This window comes from Labeo rohita, chromosome 6 (genome assembly GCF_022985175.1).
Source record: "Labeo rohita strain BAU-BD-2019 chromosome 6, IGBB_LRoh.1.0, whole genome shotgun sequence".
Taxonomy (NCBI): domain Eukaryota; kingdom Metazoa; phylum Chordata; class Actinopteri; order Cypriniformes; family Cyprinidae; genus Labeo; species Labeo rohita.
In genome coordinates, this window is record NC_066874.1 from 35245755 (window position 1) to 35263742 (window position 17988).

Below are 17988 nucleotides of genomic sequence, written 5' to 3' on the forward strand. Positions count from 1 at the left end.
GTTCTCTGAACATTCAAAATGTCCTGTTTTTTAAATGTTAGAAACGTTTTTCTTGGTTGTGTGAACTTTAAGCAAACATTCCTTCTTTTTTCTAACATTATGGGAATGTTACTTTGTTCTCTGAATGTTCTTAAATAGTAACGTTCAAAAAACATTATTCAAACGTAAAACTAAACTGTTCCGTGAGAAATGTATGTAATGTTTGGACCACACACCTTTAAACATTCAATTAATGTTTCTGCAAGAATGTAACCTTTCCAGAACATTCTGAGAACGTTCCCTGTCAGCTGAGACAGAAACACACCTGTATTGTGTTTTTCATAAGAAACTACCAGCACCGTGATCTCTGCTATCTCTGTGGTTTACGACCATTTTGGAAAACATGATGCATGCACATTGCTATGTGGTTGCTAGGGTGTTCTGGGTGGTTTCTAGGTTAAAGAGCTCAGGTCCCTCCTTCATTGTGTGTCTGTGGGGTTTTCAGCTGTTTTCTGCTCCAGCTGATGAAAATGCTGCATCTGATCACTAGTAAAGGAGCAGCAGCACACACACACACACACGTGATCTGAGGAATCATTCACGCTTGATCACATGACTAGGAGCACTAGTGATGACTGACTTGACTAACACTACTAAACCCCAACAGCTCTCCTCATGCTGGATATATATGTGATGTTTCAGCACCAAACACATGAGTTCTCCAGCTCATTTCTTCATGTTGGATATGCTGTGTGTGTGTGTGTGTGGCGCTGTGGTCTCAGCGCTGGCGTGTTCTTCAGTGTCTGTGTGTCACAGTTGGTTGGTCAGGGACAAAGACCGAAGAAGGATGTTCTGTCAGCAGTAATAATCAGATGTAGGTCAGCGCTGAAGCCCGCGGTGAACACATGCGCGACTTCCCATGAGCACACACAACACTCGCATATGTTCATCCACACACACAATCCAGTCATGACACACAAACACACTCACCCTCTCTCTTTGGGAATTTGACTGTTTGTCAGTCATATGAATAAATGCAAATGACATATACACTATTTTAGCATTCTCTGAATGGATGTTTTAATGTGTCGTATAATAATCTGTATTTCTCTGTGTCTCACTGCACCGCTAAAATAATGCTCTTTCTCGGGATTTTGGCCTTGTTTTCCAGTATAAATTATTTTGAAATCAAGACACATTTACTGGAAATGCAAATGATAGAAGATTGTCTTTAAGTGAGTTGATGCTAAAAACATGAACCAATATCTGCCGGTGGGGTCAGAGAAATAAACTTGTTTTCCTTTTGAATTAAGGTGATTTTTCTGACAGTTTCTCAAGAAGTCTTGCATTTCCGGTAAATGCATCTTGATTTAAGAATGTTTCGATATTTGTTCTGGAAAACAAGACAGGAATACTGAGGAGGAACGTCACGTTTGCAGCGTGCAGCTCTTGTAATGTGAAGGATATTGCAGTAAACGCTTGTAAATGTGACGACGGCTTTTGTAAACAGATTTGTATTCATGATGTAATAAATGACTTTGAATGATCTGAATTCAGTGTGAGATCTGATCTGATGTGTGTGTGTGAACGGTGGATTGACGTCCGTCTCGCGTCCATTATCTCTGTCCAGTGTGCTGTAAAATGACAACAGCGGCTCAATACTATCAGTGACACACAGACGTGATTCCTGTATTGATCCGTATCTCTCGCTCGCTTTGATAAATCAGTGAATTAACATCTGATCATTTACAGCTGCTTTTACTGCATTTCTCACCTGCATTTTTATTATTCTGCCTGTTTGTTACTGATAAACCAGCTCTTCATGCATGTTCATAGTGGATCGACTGATGTGATTGTAGATGTCACTGTGACCCAGAATGCACCATGACTCACAACTAGTTTCTCTTTGAGCACCGATGCTTAATAGCTCTGTCAACAGCATGTTCGGATTTATGCTCTTCTCTAATATTCTGAATATTGTATGTCATATTTAAATGATTTTAATTACTTTTTTAAAATCAATATTGCCAAGAAGTTTTAACTGATTTTTGTGTATGTTGTCAATTTTGTATTTATTTAAATATTTTTTATTTAAATATATTTCAATATTGTTATTATTTTAAATGTTTGTTTAATTTTTAGATGCAAATAGCATTTATGTATTTACTTACATTTCTGATATTCTGATATTTTTGTTAGAATCTAGAATTCTTGAGTTAGAATATTAAAGCTTTTTTGCATAATTTTATTAATTTTGAATTTTGGAATTAAAATGTTGAAACTTTTTATGCTGAATTGTATTATTACTTTAAATATTGGATTTAAATATTTTTAAATAAATATATATATTATAATAAACATATATTATATATATATTATATATTATATATATATAATAAATATATTTTTAAATATTTTTATTATTTTAAATATTTGTTTTGTTTTTAGCTATTACTTTATTTTTTTTTAGTATTTTAATTATTATTTTTTATTATTTTGGGGGGGGGGGTTAAAATTTATAATTCTAGAGTCAGAATGTAAATTTGTATTATAATGTTACATATTAGAATTAAAATGTGTTATTTTTCTATGCATAATTGTATTTTTAATATAAATATTTAAATATTTATAAGAAATATTTGCTTTATTTTTGACATTATTATTAGATTCAAATAGAATTTATGGATTCATTTGTTTTCAAATTTAAACCTTTTTAGAATTCAGGAATTCTAGAAATAGATTATGTTTAAATACAATTATGCATAAAATGTTAAATATTAGAATTACAATGTTTAAACTTCTTATGCACAACTGTATTGTTATTGTAAATAACAGAATTAGAATGTGTAGAGGTTTTTATCCATTTTATTAATATTTGAAATATTAATTTTCCAGCTCTCATGAAGAGGAACCTGAGCAGATCACATGAACGTCTAAAATGAGAGAGAATTACAAACACAAACTCCTGTCATAATTCAGAGATGTCAGCAGTGAAAGACTGTGTGTGTGTGCGTGTGTGAGTTTGCGTGTGTGTGTGTGTACCTGGTATTTATTATGTTATGGGGACCAAATGTCTGCAAAAGGATAGTAATACCAGTAAATTTTGACCTTGTGGGGACATTTTTAGGTCCCCCTGAGGAAACAGGCTTATAAATCATGCAGAATGAGTTTTTTTCAGAAAGTAAAAGTGTGCACAGTCTCCTGTGAGGGTTAGGTTTAGGTGTAGGGCGATAGAAAATATGGTTTGTACAGTATAAAAACCATTACGCCTATGGAATGTCCCCATAAAACATGGAAATACAACATGTGTGTGTGTGTGTGTGTGTGTGTGTGAGATGGGCTGCAGAACGGATGGAGGAGGGCCGAGTGACAGCAGGCAGCGAGAGGTGAATGGATGAAGATTATTTCTCCGAGTATTTCTGGCCTTTGATTCTCGTGTCATTATGTGAATAAGTGTAATTGCGTGTGATTAGCAATCAGAGTCTTTGTGCGGCGCGTCTCCTCCACCAATCACAGCGGGAGCTCAGACTGACCCCGTCACGTGAGCCGCCGTTTGAGGGCCACTTTACCACTTTTGCTGTCATTTTTCTGCACGTGCTGCATTTGAAATGACCTTCCCTTTGTGTGTTGCCAAATCACGCTGATCGCACACGATTCAGACAGACAGACAGACACGAGTCGTGTGCTCACACTACAGCCTGAAAAGCTCAAATGCAAATGCAGTGTTTGGGAGGAGACGCTGGATTGACTGACCGACATGCGCGCGCGTGTGTGTGTGTGTAGTTGTAGGATCACTAGAGATGATGTGAGACAGACAGAGAGAGAGGGAGAGAGAGAGCAAAAGAGACAGACAGACACCATGACATCAGAAAGACGTCCTGCAGCTCCTCCTGCGCTTCACCGCAGACGCATGCAAGAGTCAAACACTAACACTTATCAGCACAATCCAGACCCCGCGTTGCTTAGCAACATGTCAAGGATCATTTATGTGTGTGTGTGTGTGTGTACCTGATTTCCCTACATTATGGATAGTAATAGCAGTGAATTTTGACCTTGTGGGGACATTTTTGGTCCTCTTGAAGAAACAATAATAAATCATACAGAATAATCTTTTTTGATGAACATTTTTTTGTATTATTTTAAATATTTGTTTAATTTTTAGATGCAAATATAAGTTATGTATTTACTAATATGTCTAATAAGGTTTTGCTAATGATTTTTTAAAATTTAAATTATAATGTTTAAACTTGTTTAGGAAGCCCATTTCTGCCACTGAATAAAAAATAAAAAAGGTAACTGCAACATTTTATCTTTCAGATTTGACTTTTTCCCCTAAGTGAGTGATTTAAACTTACATTTCACAATGTAAAGTCAGAATTGAACAGACATGAAGACATGAACTTGCAAATGTAAGAAAATTGTATAATAGTATATATTTTTCCCAGAATTTGACTTTATAATTTGCAATCTCACAATTCTAAGAAAAAAAAATCAAAATTGCAAGAAAAAAAGTTACAATATTTTTTTATTTTTTTATTCTTAATTGACTGGCAGAAATGGGCTTTTATAGTATGGGGATAGAAAATTTTGGATTTTTTAGATTTTTATTTAGATTTTCAAAATTCTTTCATTCTGTGTGATTTATAAGCTTGTTTCCTCATGGGAATCAAAAATGTTCCCACAAGTTCAAAATTTACGGGTATTACTATACTTGTGTACTTTTGGACTATTTGCTATTTATTTGAATATTTTTTTATTTAAATGTGTTTAAATGGTTTGTATATTTTTAATATTAGATTTAGAATTTTTTATACTTTTTATGCCTAATTGTATTATTTTAAATACTGAAATATTTTATTATTTTAAACATTTACTTTATTTTTGACATTAATAGAATTAGATGCAAATACAATTGGATTTCCTTGTTCATTTTTACATTATAATAACATTTTTAATGAGGATTTTTTTAGAATTTAGAATTCTAGAGTTAGAATGAGTTAAAATGCAAATTGTATTATTATGTTACATAGTAGAACTAAAATGTGTTAACACTTTATGCGTAATGTATTTTTTTAATATTTAAATATTTTATAATAAATATATGCTTTACTTTTTTACATTAATATTTGACATAAGAAAAAAAGTCCAAATTGCAAGAAAAAAAGTTGCTATTAATATTTATTTATTTATTTATTTTTAAATCAGTGGCAGAAATGGGCTTCCATAGTATGGGGATAGAAAAAACTACAGGCGTGTTTAGACTCTTAAAACACTTCATTCTGTGTGATTTATAAGCTTGTTTCCTCATGGCAACCAAAAAATGTCCCAACAAGATCAAAAATTACTGGTATTACTATATAATTTTAGATATTACCATCTTTGTGAGGACACTTGGTCCTTATAATACAAGGTTTACCTGAACCACGAACACACACACACACACACACATGAGAGGATGAGTCGGACACTCTCTAAAAGGCCTCATAGAGAATCAATTAGCATTTAAATTAATGATGGCAATAAGGCCCAGAATGCTATCTCACATGCAGCAGGAGCAGAAACGCGGCGATCCCGTCAAAGACCTTCAAAGATATTCAAATCACAGTTTAATCCAGTGGAGGAAATGAGTCAGATTAAAATAAAAGCCCCAGCGCTCCTTTCCACATGCAAATAGGAAGCAGTAATACAATCATTATATAAAAAATCCCCCCGTATCGTTTAGTTAAATAGAACTCAATGAAAGATTGACAGATATATAAACAAACAGTAAAGGTGTATGGGTGAATGAATGTTTGGAAATACACGTGAGATTGGCAGAGGAGAGCCTCTCATTGAGTCTTTTGTGAGGCCATTGAAAAACAGACGCATTAAAGAGCGGCGCACGCTCGCTTTGATTCTCCGCCGTCCAATCGGACGTGGTGTTTGCCCAACTCAAGTACACCTGTCCCATGAATGCATTAACCATCAGTGCATCGGATGAAAGACATCTTTATCTGAGCTTATAAAAACACTCAAACTCAGCAGGAACGCTCCTCTGACGTCAACAAACATCATCAACTCGTCATCAGCCTGTGGAAACTTCCTTCATGAAACTCATCTCTGATTAGCCTGAATCAGTGTCACGCCTCACCGCTGGCGCGACAGCTGAATTCTGGGTAAACGGGAGGAATGTCCCAGAATTCCTGCCGTATATTTGTGGCTGTGCTGTCAGCCGCGCACAAACCGCGTCACCGCGGGCCATCACGAGCTCAGCCAGGAGTCTGTGCAGGCCTCCTTCCTCTGCCTTTGTTCTCATCAAACACACACTCACGAGCGCCTGTGGGTTCAGAGTGAATGGACTGATATGATTGTAGATGTCACTGTGACCCAGAAGGCCTCACAGTTTCTCGCTGAGCGCCGATGCTGAACAGCTCAACTATATTCAGATTGATGCTCTTCTCTTTTCTAATAATATTGCAATGTTATGATTTTACATCATTATCTGTAAAACAATAGCGCCTAGAATTTTTAGGTTTAACTATATTATTTGCTTTTTTTCATAATTTTTTTTGTTTAATGTTTTGAATATTTAAATATTTTTTATTTTCTTTTATTTTTGACATTAAAATTAGATGCAAATACAATGTCTGGATTTACTTGTTTATTTTAACATTATAATAATACTTTTTGATAAGGTTTCTCATCTAGTGCTGTACAACAAGCTAACATTTTTAATATTACATATTATATTTAAATATACAATATATATCAATAAATATTGTATTGTTTTTGCAATATTATCTCTAAAGCAATGTTGCCTTGCATTTATTGCAGTTATTTTAATTATTGTTTGTAATATTAAATTTTTTATTTACAGTTTTGACATTAACAGAATTAGGTGCACACAGAATGTATGAATTTACTACTGCTTTCTTCATCTAACACCGTATTACAGGCTATCATTTTGAACATTACATATCATATTTAAGTGTATTTTTTCTGTTTCTATATCTTTTTAATTCTTTGAATTAGAGTTAGAATTTTTGTAAACACTTTTTGCACATTATTACATTATTATTTTAAACATCTAAATAGTTTTTAATATTTCAAATATTTTTCAAAACATTAGAACAAAAAATGGATTTATCTTCTCATTATAATCATGTTTAGATGAGGTTTCTCTGCTCTCTTCATCCAATGCTGTGAAGCAGAGCTGAAACGCTGATTTGTTTGATTCATTGTTTGTTTAAATCTTTTTCTTCAAATAGTTTGGATGTCCAGAAGACAGACGGGTCTCATATTTTTAGTTCAGTTTGTCTCTATCGCCTCGAGTCTCTTTCTGTGGATTTCTGTCGTCTCCTGCCCTTATTTCTGCCACCCAATTACCGTGACCATGGCAACTATCTTGGAAAACGGCCCACAGACGCTCGCAGCATTAGCGGCTCTTCTAAACCGGCGCTGTCTGTCTCTCGCACAGAAGTCATTCTCCATTCAGGTCCAAAGCTAAATAGATAACCATGGCAACCAATTTGCAGTAATATCAATAATAGTGTGTATTAGAGGCCTCTGAAATTATCTGTGTTTTGCCTTTTCATGCTCAGACTGAACAATCCGCCGCCCGCTGACTGTCTCTCTCTCTCTCTACTCAGAGTTTGCTGTCTTTCTGCGTTTCATAGAGTGAGACAGACGGAATTACTAAGCAAATGTTATTCTGAATATTTATAGATTTTTTTCACAAAACTCATTTTTTTCACAAAACTCAGTTTTAAGTTTTGAGGTGTGTGTGTGTACCTGGTATTTATCACGTTATGGGGACCAAATGTCCCAACAAGGACAGTAATACCAGAAAATGTTGAACTTTGTGCGGACATTTTTAGGTCCCCATGAGGAAACAGGCTTAAAAATCATGCAGAATTAATTTTTTTGAGAAAGTGAAAGTGTGCACAGTCTCCTGTGAGAGCTAGGTTTGGGTGTAGGGCGATAGAAAATATGGTTTAATACAGTATAAAAACCATTACGCCTATGGAATGTCCCCATAAAACATGGAAACACAACATGTGTGCGTGTGTGTCTCACTCGCTCTGCTCTTCTGCTTGATTCGGCAGCACACTGAGCAGTTTATTTCAGCTGTGCTGCAGAATTCAACCAAAAGTCTCTCTTCAGGGGGTCGAAATCTGAACCAGACGCTGATTCTGATGTGCAACACACACACATACAAACACTGACTCTTTTTATGATCATCCTCATGGACACACCAGAGCTCATCATGTTTGTTTAACCTGTCTGGCATTTACCTACAGTTAACCTGAAGCCCTTCACTAGCGATCACACATTGACTCTAGAGATTTGTCTTCCTCGCTGACAGCGTTCGGAGATTCAGGTCATTATATGAATCAATATCTAATCCGCCTCAGCGAGAAAACTCCCATTCAAACAAGACTAAAGCCGAATACAAATGTAATTAATCGTAAATCATAACGGGTCAAACATTTCACAGAGAACAGGATTAAAGTGTGTTTGTGATGAGAGGACGGCGGGTCACGATTCACAGCTGTTAATAGAGCCGAGAGCTGATCTCACCTCAAAGACAGACAGACAGAAACACACAGACAGACAGACAGCAGAGCTATTTATGCTGCTTCTTTCTTAGACTGAATTGCAGCTGTTGCAGCAGATAAAAATGGCACCTTTCAAGAGTGATTATCTGTGATCAGGTGTGAGGGGAGAGACATGATAACAGCATACGTGTGTGTGTGTGTGTGTGTGCTTTCCTGACACTCAGTGAAACCAAAGGCAAGTCACAATTATCCCTCCATTACCGCACAACACAGAGAGCAAGACAGACAAAAGGAACATAAGAGAGGAAGAGATCAAAAATGAGAATCATTTATTCTCCCTCATGTCATCATGATAGTTTGACAGATGATGGATTTCTGGGCAAAAAATTCCTTTGAGCATTGAAATGACAAATGTATAAAATATATATACTACAGTCTCTTCTGCTCACCGCAGCCAAATTTGTTTGATTAAAACAGTTAAATTCTGAGATACAATTACAGTTTAAAATAACTATTGACTAAAATATCTATATGACTACACTGTAACTAATTCTTGTGATGCTGTGATACATTTTATTTTTTGTAACATTACAAATGTCTTTACTGTCACTTTTTATCAATTTAATGGTAGTGTATTAAGGTTTCCACCAAAATATTAGGCAACACAACTGTTTTCAATATTAATAATAATCAGAAATGTTTGTTGAGCAGCGAATCAGCATATTAGAATGATTTCTGAAGAATCATGCTACACTGAAGACTGGAGTAATGATGCTGAAAATTCCGTTTTGATCGCAGAAATAAATTACAGTTTAACAGATATTCACATAGAAAACAGCTATTCTAAATTCTAATAAAATTTCACAACTTTTACTGTATTTTTGATCAAATAAATGCAGTGAGCACTTCTTTCAAAAACGTTAAAACGTCTTAACATTTTGACTAGTCGTGTGTATCAAAACCTGTATTGCGACTGGTATAAAAAACTATATTTTTCGCATTAAAACTTCCATCCAAACACATAAATAGCAGAGGCATTCTTATGAAACACCAGATTTCAGAAGCTGAACTAGTATTATTCGCATATATATTGTTTTCATGTAACCGAGAGCATGATTGAGGGGCCCGTCCCCAATGTCAGATAATGGGAAAAGACAAATGGGCCATTTCCACAGCAAACAAAATGAATAGTCTTTGAATTCACAGCCTCCCTGTGAGGAGACAAGATAATGGAACATACTGAACTAAAAGCCAACCCTAAAGGAAATATACAGCTCTGTGTTTGCTTTGCTACAGCGATGTGCATTTGTCACGTCACAATTGAAGGCACACGACATTGTATTACGCTGCACGCTTTGTGACACGTTTCAAAGAGGGGAATGACAGCGCATGGCTTTTACATTACTATTCGTTTTGGAAGAAAGAAAGTGGGTAGAAAAAGTGAGATGGGTCATATTGACCTCATGCTATCATACGCAGGTCAAAGCACAGCTGCCAGAAACATAAACCCTCCTAACTCTGCCGTAGATGAAGAGCTGACGCACGCGACGCGCACTTGACCTCAGAGCGAGACCCGTGAAAGGAAGCGGGTGTTTTAAAGGGCAGCGGGACTGCGGGGTGGAGCCCTGATGAACTGTTGCCAACAGAGACGCACCACCTGCAGCGACGCTATACATGAGACGCCAGAAAGGGCCTGTATCATGAGCAGCCTCAGTTTTCTTCATCTTTTGAGGTACTAAACATCAGGGATCTTTACTTAGCTGACGCTGCTCTGTGCCTACTCACGATTTAGTGTGAAGGTGTAAAGATGCATAAAGGCCAAACTAAATTATACCTGCTCATACCCTATACAGTTGTATTTCCTGTGTAAATGCATTTATGCCACCTCTAAACAGCTACTAAAGACATCTAAATGCCACCTCAGAAGTGCCTCTGTGCCACCTTTGTGGTGTAAATTAAAAGTTTTGCAACTTTCTGACATCATACAGATGACGTTTTTACACATTTCTGATAGGGTTAGTAAACAGCACATGATGCACCACACAAAACGTTCCTGTGCTCCAGATCCATACAGCTATTACTGGTCTGAAGTGTTTTGTTCGCACATGGGTGAAATGTGTCTTTGAGTCAATAGGAAATAAAAGCTCACAGCGACTGCCGCCTCGGGGCAAACACACACTGAGTCAAACACGTGCGCCGTTCATTGATGGATTGAGCAGGGGTGCGTTTACTGATGGCCCCGGGTCTGACTCAGATCGCCTCTGACCCTCTCTATGAGCACCGGTCGGTACAAGAAGAAGACCCCTGAGAAAACCATGAATCGACTCATGTTCCTCTTGTGTTCCTCTAACATCGTGACATGAATTCTGTTCATGGACAAATGCAAGAGGTTTACGTGACTCTCTTTAATACTTCTTGTTTGAATCAGTCCAAAGGTTTTACTGGAATTATATAATATAATATACAGTCAAACCAAAAATGATTCAGACACCGGGGTGCAGGACACTATAGTTCATTTGTGTAAGTGAGGATAGCAAAATAAAGTAAAACAACCAGTAAAACTGATACAACTTTGGGACCATAAATTTGATATAACACTTTGACCTGACCGTGTTTTGTTAAACGCCTTTCTATCAAAAATATCTGACATTATCACAGTTTAACTTCTTGTCATATGTATTACCATTTTCTAAACTATAGCAAATAAACTGTGATAATGTGAGAAATTTTGAAGGTGTCTGAATACATTTCGGTTTCAATTTCCAACAGATCTCCATTACTTTTTAATTAATTTTACAAAATAGCTTAAGGCTTGAATGTCTGTTCCCAAACACTAGAATATGTAAATATCTTAAACTGTACATTTTGATCACACTGTAAAAATGATGTTCCTCCTCAGTGTTTTTGTATTGTTTTCCAGTGCAAATGTCTAAAGATCCTAAAATCAAGATACATTTAGTGGAGATGCACAATTACTTTATATAAGCAGTCTTATGATGAAACCAAAAACAAATATTAACTTAATTCAAAGGGAAAATAAGTTTTCATTCATCACTGACAAGAACATTTTATGCATAAATTAACTTAATTTTGTTCAGTTTTATATTTTTCATTTTAAGTAAATGTATCTTCAATTAGAATGTTTGGATATTTTATTGGAAAACAAGGAAGTAATTGCTATTTTAAGTAAAAATAAACACATTATAAACATACAGTTTTGTCTTTGTGGTTTATAAATGTCTGGCTTAAAGAATTATTGCATAAATGCGTGTTTTCAAAAAATAAGTGTTTTCTTCTTTCAACAACATGTCTTTCATTTCTGCCCAGATCAATAGCGGTGATGTTGAATCATGTGCCGAGACTGTATTAATGAACCCAGACTCTATTCAGGCGCTCGAGGGTTCCCCGTGTGTCTGCCCGCATCTCTAAATTGACAATCAACAGAGCTCTTTTTTCTCCTGCTCGGTCCAATTAAAATCAAAGGGAGCGCGTGCGATGACGTCACGGCGCGCCGCCGAGCGCTTTTGAGCGCCGGATCGCTGAATATTCATGAGGCTCTCACTATCTGCTCATATCTTTCATATTTGTTGAGATTTTATTAGTGCGAACATTTCATAGCTGCGACCGTCGCAGTTCAGTAGTTACGGAAGAAAGCACATTTCCATCTCATCTGAATGAGCGCACTGTTATTAAAAGCAGGTGGTCCGCATCTCAATGAGTGCTCGCGTTTGTGTTGTAATGACTGTAATTATTGCTGTTTCAATGGGACCTTCACTCACGGACAGGTCGGGTGTTAGTCTAAAAGAAAAATACGACGTGAACAAAACCTGTTCCTGTTTAAATAGTCGATTCGATTTCAATTCCATTTGCTCGGATGAAGTCAACAGCGTCAGAACTGCTGCAGCATTGATCTGTGAACGCGCGTTGTTTTGTTTAACGGGACAAAACTGTCCCGTGTGGAACACGGAGCTGTTTCTCTTCATTTATTCATGAACCCCGAGACTGAAGCGTTCGGTGCGCGCGCACGTGCACGCGCGGCTAGTGAGCGCGCGCGCGTTCTTTATTCTGTCACTCTCGTGCCATTTGATTGTTTCGGTCTTATGAATTACATTTGATCTATATTTACAGTTATGCGTTTAGCAGATGCTTTTATTCTATGCTTTTATACATGTTATCATGCATTCCATGGGACATTCCACTTACCAGCCCCATGATCTACTGTCTAAACTAAAACTCACATTTTAGTTCACGTTTATGCACAAAACCTTATCGGAATAAAATCTACTTAAATATATACCGCATTTACCTTGAGCACACACGCACACACACACAGTCCATGTATCAGTCCATAATGGACGATAGCCGTGGCTGTAAGAAGCATATAATGGAAACAGATTGCTGTGTTGATTGTGTAGGCCTCAGGCTCTCCATCCCCGAGGAGCACTGCCAGTTTACAGTGTGTTCAAAGGAGAGGGCTAAAAGGCAATTACAATGTTAATGTGTCCTGGCGGGGGGGAACAAGGAGAGAAAATCCACAAGGTGATGGAGTGAGTCAGGACCGCTAGAAATACTGCCGTCTGGACCGCCAGAGGAAAGCAAAACGGCAGCAATCAACAAGGAAAGACACACGTATGAATATATGCAGGTCACTTGAGAAAAGAGAGAGCTGCTCTCGTATCTGACATGTACAGAGAGAGAGAGATTGAAGTGTGTGTGTGTGTGTGTGTGTGTGTGTGTGTGAGCTGTGTTCATTCTGTGCTCTAGCAGGGTTAATATAACCCACATCTCTCCCGGGATCTCATAATAGGCCATTAAACAGGCGCATTAGGATAAATGAAAAGGCTTTTAAGTGGTTACCACAGGACCACCTGGATTTCACTCTCATATGTGTGTGTGTTTATGGCTAAAAGGGACAAATTTATTTGAGTTATGGGATGTGATTTTTCTGTTTTTCTTCTTAGACTCTCAACACGTCTCTGCCTTGGTGAATTATCGTGATCATCTGTAGGTTTACTTTAGATTGTTAGATGGACAAAATATGCCCTCATATACATCCATACATGCGTTTATATATAACGTGTCATTAATCTAATGTATTTACACAGATAAATCATAATAATAAAGTGAAATAAATGTTTCTAATTTTCAAGTGTTCTGGCAAGGTTCTGTTGAAAAACATTCTTATAATGTTAATAGAACATTTGTTCTAAGTCAACTGGTCTATAATAATGTTCTCAAAATGTTAGTACAAAAACATAATTTATATCATTCATGAAACATTTTATTTCTGAAATATTTTAGCTGAATGTTCATCCAATGTTTTTTAAATGTTACTACTAGTTTCAGAACGTTCCAAGAACATTTAAAAGTAACATTAACATAATTTTTTGGGAAATAATAACATTGAATGTTTCTTATTTGCTTAACAAACAAACAAACAAAAATTTGATGTTTTAAACGTTCTGAAAACATTTAGAAATAATGTTCTTATAATTTAATGGGAATGTTAGAAAAATGTTCTTAAAACATATTTTTGTCAGTTGGGGTGTTGGTTAGAATTATCTTTATTTAAAAGAAATCGAAGTCTAAAATATGGCTCTATTTATGTAAACCTGTGTGGATGAATTGCACGTAAATATTTTGCTTGTCAAGCAAATTTTGGTCCTAAATGTTCATTTGCAAATCTAATACAAACCACTGAATATGAATCACTGCTGAAAGTGTTTTTGGAAAGATCTACTAGTGACTCCACTTATAAAAGCAGCACATATTTGTTCTGATAGCGGCTAATCAGCACAATAATGTACTTGGGATTGTGATGCTAATAGTAATGGATTCGGAGAGGGGCCAATGCGCGCGATTGGCTAATTTCGCTACGCCGCGGCCCCCAGAGACACACGTGTCTTTTCAGTTTGGCTCTCTAATTGAAGTGTGTTATGTGTTATTTTCTGCCTCGCTGAGCCGCAGAAGAGGCTGCCAGTGGTGTCGACTGTTGGTTTCATACCGTGTCTGAAACATAGGGATAAAACAGTCTTTGCTCTCGTTTGAAATGCAATGCAAAGCAGATACTCACTCTTAAAAATAAAGGATCATTATTGGCATTGATGGTTCCATGAAGAGCTTTTAACATCCATGGAAGCTTTCCCTTCAATGAATTGGAATTTCACACTAAAAAAAATGATTCTTATTTTAGGAGCTGATAATGTTTGTAATTGAAACATTCTATGAATAATAATGGTTCTTCATGGAAGCATCAAAGCCTATAAAGAACCTTTATTTTTATGAGTGTGGCATCACACCAAAACCCTGTCATTGGAACCTTTTTATAAAGAGTGCTGTTTCTTTAAGATCCTTTAAATGTAAAACATACACTCTTAAAAATAACATTTCTGCATTGTCACTGATGGCATTGTTGCAAAAAATCCCTTTTAGAGCATTTATTTTTAATAGTGCATCTCAAGTATTACGTACAGTACACTCTCTATAGTTTGAATATACTGTATAAATCATGTAATTGTTTTTCTCTCTCACTGAAATGTGCTGAAACTGGACCACAATACTAAAGAACACTGCAGGTGTAATATTTCAGACTAAATGCAGAATGTGAGTTTCGGATGCAACTACAACCTTTGAACTACAGGAACAAAGTTGTATTCTTAAAGCCTTGGAAAAGTCATCAGATGTACACTTCTTCATATGACATTGCTTGAGCTCAGGCTTGCAGATGTGAGTTTGTCTGCAGTGAAGGATAAGCCTCATTACTCTGCGTCCCTTCTGTGCAGCATCATAGTTTTCAGTGCGAAGCTAATTAATGATCTGTCTCTATATAGCAGCAGAAGAAGAGGGAATTGCTCCGCTACACTTGCCCAGCTCAGTGAAGTGTGTAATGAGAAAAAGGACAGAGCGAATGAAGCAGCCACAGGGACAAAGGACTGGACTGAGCATTCGTCTGACGAAATCCTTTTGTTTCAGCACTCTAGAAACCACCGTGACAATACAAAAAAGACAGAGAGAATCATGACACTGCTGTTCTTCAACAATAGCTTGAGATCACCTTGTGGAGCGAGATAACATTGAATCATTGACAAAGACAGCAGTGCGACACACCTGACCGATCCTGGATCAGTGTCCCAGGGGACAGATTGAGGATTATGTGCAGAGACACTCCTGGGAGAAGCGCCCTGACCTCTCATTGCCCTCTATGATTTTTCTGAAGGATCATAAACTGAATGAGAAAAGGAGAGGACTTCAGATTCAAGCGCGTGCACGCGCACATAATGACGTGCCATCACATTCACTGAGCCAAAAAACACATGAAATTTGTTTATGAGTATCACGTGCTTTGTCTCCGATTTGACCAGTCATCCAGTGAAAAACACACACGATTCACACAGTGAAAGCAAGAGCAGAACAGAACGGGAATGACGGGAAATATGGCGCCAGATAATAGTGGTTGTGGAGGTGAGGAAAATCAATCGGATGCTTTTTCACACTGGAGAACAGAAACTTAACAGATCCTGAAGAGCTTTACAACACGGTCTACTTACGAAGAATGTCGATACAACATCATTAGTAAATCTAGCCTTAATAGATGTAGTAAATGATTTCTTCATAATGCTCAGAAAGCCCAAAAGAGATGTCCGCTTGAATGTGAATGGGGGTATTTTTTATATTTTGTATTATATTATCAATTATAAAATATCAGTTTGACCAGGATAAAAATATTATCACAAGTCTTATAAAGTCGGCTGCTATAATTATCTTTGCCACTCTTATTGTCAGCATCGTTGTTTTTCACCATCATATACATCAGCGGAATTGATAAACGCTCTGAGAGTCGCTGTATAGAGCCGGTGTTCGTCTGTTCTTGTCCTGATTGTATTTTCGCAGCTGTGAATCGCCGCGGATCTGTTAGTGTCTGATAACGCCACTCCGATTAACCCGTTCCGCTCCCACCGGGAAACCGAGGCCGAGAGGCCGAGCACAGCCTGCGGGATAAAGAACATCTCCGGGGAAAAGACAATCACTGATATGAGAGATTAGATATGGCGAATACAGAGCAACACGAATTCTATATACAGTATGCAGCCTGTAACTATACCGTATATAAAGCACAATGTATGCATCAATTAGAAATACATTTATTAGTGAAATGCGGTTCAGCAAAATTTGCATCAATTTCGATGATATTTTACCTAAACTAAAAGTAATGAGAACGTTTCTAAACATTTAGATTTTTAAGTGTTTCTTTACGTTTAGCCAATGTTCTAAATAATTACGACTTTTACATAATTTTTTCTGATCGTTTTAATCACAACATAACCTACTATCGCCCGATGAAGTTTAATAATATTCAGTAAATTCGTTTTGTAGCATTTATTTATTTCAATGTAACGCTTCTTTTTGTTAAAAATATGATAAAGCGAATAGATATAGGTTTGATTATTCGTTTACGTTTTAAGCCTGAACATGACACCTAATATATTTGTAATCAGGCAAACATTTAATTATAAAAATTCTCTGTTTATTTCTTTATCGCACGAGTATCATTGTCTTAACGACTTTTTACTTCAGAATTCATTTATTTCAAGAATATGAAAACACGAAATGTTAATTCTGCGCAAAGACCCGAGGATTTTATGGTGTTTCACAATATTTTATAGTGAATAATTCGATCGAAACGAACACGACTGCAATGTGCTCCAAGGCCTAAATGATTTTATAAAGCGTCCGCTTGATTGTAGGAATCGACACAGATCGATCAGAACTGCGCTTTCATAAAGTACACATGAATATGAACACATGGCGAGAGATAAATGAATGGAAATTCCATCAGAGAAAAAAAGAGACCGTTTCTATCGCTTAATAACTTTTTAAAACCACCTTCATTCACTTTAAAAAATGGTCCGTGAACATGATGCAGATTAACAACACATTGCACAATATTTCTGCACCGTGACACTTAATCCATGAGAAATATCCTTGCTAAACAAACTTTACAAAGAAATAAACAAATAAGAAAGCAACGTTTGCGATAAGTTAATAAAAAGTCGTCTACAATTCTAAACCAATCAATTCTAATTCAGATCAGCGACGTATTTCTTGCTCATTCCCTTGTCGAATGACGGAAGGTTTTAAATCCGTTCAGAAGAGTATTCCAACATCAACTCGAGGGTGGCACGGCTCCTCTTGTTAAAAATTAGTTCTAAACCTTCATGTGAAGAAATAAAAAAACTGTAGAGCTCGAGCTGCGACAGGAAAATACAAGAAGAATATTTCGAGAACACTTTTAGTGTCCATGTAAGCCCTAGTACGGTGCGTGGAGTCGGTTTATATATACGTAAAGTTATGCAACACTACGAGACCCCGGATGCCATTGGGTGTTGTGACCAAGTATATTGGGCATAATGAGAGTGGAGAGGAGGATGGGGTACTGCAAGCACCTCCCCTAGAAATGCAGCAAATCTTTACC